General features: G+C 37.0%; 1 pseudogene; it reads left to right on the top strand.

The window, feature by feature from the left end:
• Positions 1-1160: 1160 nt before the first annotated feature.
• Positions 1161-2801, top strand: LOC124967178 (oxidative stress-induced growth inhibitor 2-like; annotated as a pseudogene).
• The last annotated feature ends 312 nt before the right edge of the window (positions 2802-3113 follow it).

The raw sequence follows: 3113 nt of genomic DNA, 5'->3' as shown, positions 1-3113 counted from the left end.
GTAGCTACAGTAAACAAAATTAACACCCATAAATCAGTTGCATTTCTATGATCCAAAAATGAATCAGCTGAAAGAGACATTAGGAAAACTAGCCCATTTATAATAGCCTAAAAAAATACTTGGGAATCAGTCTAACAAAAAATACAAAGGACCTCTACAATGAAAACTACAGAACACTAAGGAAAGAAATTGAAGAAGGTCTTAGAAAATGGAAAGATCTCCCATATTTTTGAATAGGCAGAATTAATATTATCAAAATGGCCATAATACCAAAAGTGCTATACAGATTCAAAGCAATTCCCACGAAAATTCTAATGACATTCTTCATAGAAATAGAAAAAGCAATCATGAAATTCATCTGGAACAATTAATTAGAGGGCCAAAATAGCCAAAATGATCCTTACCAAGAAAAGTGAAGCAGGCGGCATCACAATACCAGAACTTAAATTATGCTAAAGAGCTATAGTAGCAAAAAAGAATGGTAGTGGTACCAAAACAGGCAAGAAGACCAATGGAAAAGAATAGAGGACACAGAGACAAACCCACATAAATACAATTAACTCATACTAGATAAAGGTGCCAGAAACCTACATTGGAGGAAGAATAGTCTCTTCAACAAATGGTGAAGGGAAAACTGGAAATCCGTATGTAGTAAAATGAGATTTAACCCCTGTCTCTCACCCTGCAGAAAACTCAACTCAAAGTGGATCAAGAACCTAGGTATTATACCAGAAACCTTGCACGGTACTTGAAGGAAATGTAGGCCCAACATTCCAACATACTGGCTTGGGAACTGTCTTCCTCAACAAGACTCCTAATGCACAAGAAGTAAAATCATTAATCAATAAATGGAATGGTTTCAAATTTAAAATCTTCTTCATAGCAAAGGAAACAATGAAAAGCGTGAAGTGATAGTCTACGGAATGGGAAAATATCTTTGCCACCTACAACTAAGATAAGACATTATTTTCCAAGCTATACAAAGAACTAGCCGACTCAGCATGATTGAGCCCAGGAACCATGGCAAAGGAGAGATGCAGGACAGGGGTGCTTGACGGACCCTGCGATCCTGAGCGAGCAGGACCCTGAGCCATCAGCCCTCACTCTGCCCCGGGGCTGCGACCAGCAACACCTGTGTGACCTCACACAGCGTTCCCTGCTGGTGTGGGGCTGCTGCTGCTCCCTGGCCAGTCATTTCAGAAATTACAGTGAGACTGAAACTGAAGAGAGATTTTGAATTCCTTAGTGCCATATTTTGGTATAATCTGGGGCAAAATGTTAAAGCGATGCTGTTAGTTAAGGAAACTTCTTTATTTGAAGATTCATCAGTGACTTTGCCTGTGGTAATAATAGGAAATAAATTCTCAGGAATATTTCTTTGTTGTATGTTATCAGGCTACAGACCATATTTATCATCAGAAGTAATACGCCCAAATACATTTTTACATAGTAAATTAGCAGGACATCTTTCCATTGTTCATCAGGACTTAAGAATATTTGACTGACGGCTTTGGGGGCCTATCACCCAATCCAGTTGCAGGACTTTTTGACACACTTCTTCATCCAGATGCAGACTTTGATGTGATTATCCATCCATCTTGCATTGGAAATTAGAGCAGCATCATTACATCCCTCACTTAGTTCTTGGTAAAGGTCCATCTGATGGGGCTTGGCATAATATGGAATGTTCCATGTTGACAATCGGCTTTGGAAATTGGATAGGACTTCCTGGACTTAAATTTAAAGATTGGATATCTAACAAATGAAGCAACCCAAAAGAGGATTGAATTATGCCAGAGGAAATAGCTTCCTACTATAAACAGTATGTAAAAATCATGGGTCTTCAGAAGAATGTCAGAGAGAATACTTACATAACCTCTGTATCAAGACCTTACAGAGATCAGGATGATAATGATAGTCAAGACTCAGATATTTCAACATAGCATTTACAGATAGAGAAGTCAAATTTATGAAGAGAAACTGGGAAATCAGAGGTCATCAGCAAATAGCAGATGGTTCTCATGTTGCCTTTTGCCTCTGCTGAAAATGTAGCTCTAGCAACTAAAACACTGGATTTTCCTGCTCATCTTGAAATGAAGGGGAAGATTTTCCTTTGTGTTTCATTCAATGCCTGAATTTGGAGCTGCTGTAAGCAAAGGAAAGTCAAGTGGCAAAGTGGATCCAGTGTTAATTGTGTGTTCTGGGCTTACTGCAACTGATGCAGTACTATGTGCTTATAGCAATAATATCCCCATGATCCATGTATTTCACAGACAAGTAAGTGATCCAAGCTTAATTTTCAAGCAGCTTTCCCAAAAGCTTTATCCTGAATATCATAAAGTCTATCATCTGATATATTCTGATATAGTCTCAGATATATTCTGTTGACTCAAATCTTTTGTCTGATTATACCAGTTTTCCTGAGCACCATGTGCTTTTCTTTAAGTCAGACATGAAATGTATTCTTCAAAGCATCTCTAGATTGAAGAAAATATTTAAGCTGTCTGCAGCAGGGGTATTGATAGTTTCTCATCCTAATCTTTCTTTTTTAAAGGAATAGGGTGTTTCCTAGGCTATAACTAAAGTCATCCAACCACATGAAATGTTAATCCTGTGAAAACAGATGCATATACTTATGAATGTGTTAAAGAAGCCAAACTTTTTGCATTGGGATTTTTTGGTCAGAGACAATTTTGTTTGATTTTTAAAGGGAGAGGCATTGGGTGGCACACGTTGTTTAGCTACAAAACAAGAAAAAGCATCATTTGATTGTTGAAAGAGGAGAAGATGGGGTAGCTTAAAACAAGTTTACAAATAATTTAAATGGACAGTTTACCATTAAAGATTTTTAATAATAGTTTTGCAGTGTATTGGCTTGACTTTTCTGGACTTGAATTAACTGGAGGAGCTCCTCAAGCAATAGTAACTTCATTTTGTAAAACTACCACAACTTGGCTTACTGATTTATATTGTAATGTATTAGAGATATCCCTGTCAGAGAAATAGAAACACTGTCAATCTGGTATACACTTCAAGCTTTCACTTAACTAAAACATTCTTTTCTTCTAAGACTTATTTTTTGTAATCATTTTTGGTTATTTATTCGATCACAA

This window comes from Sciurus carolinensis, chromosome 1 (assembly GCF_902686445.1).
Source record: "Sciurus carolinensis chromosome 1, mSciCar1.2, whole genome shotgun sequence".
In the NCBI taxonomy this organism is placed as follows: Eukaryota; Metazoa; Chordata; class Mammalia; order Rodentia; family Sciuridae; genus Sciurus; species Sciurus carolinensis.
This window is presented reverse-complemented; position numbering and strand designations above follow the sequence as displayed.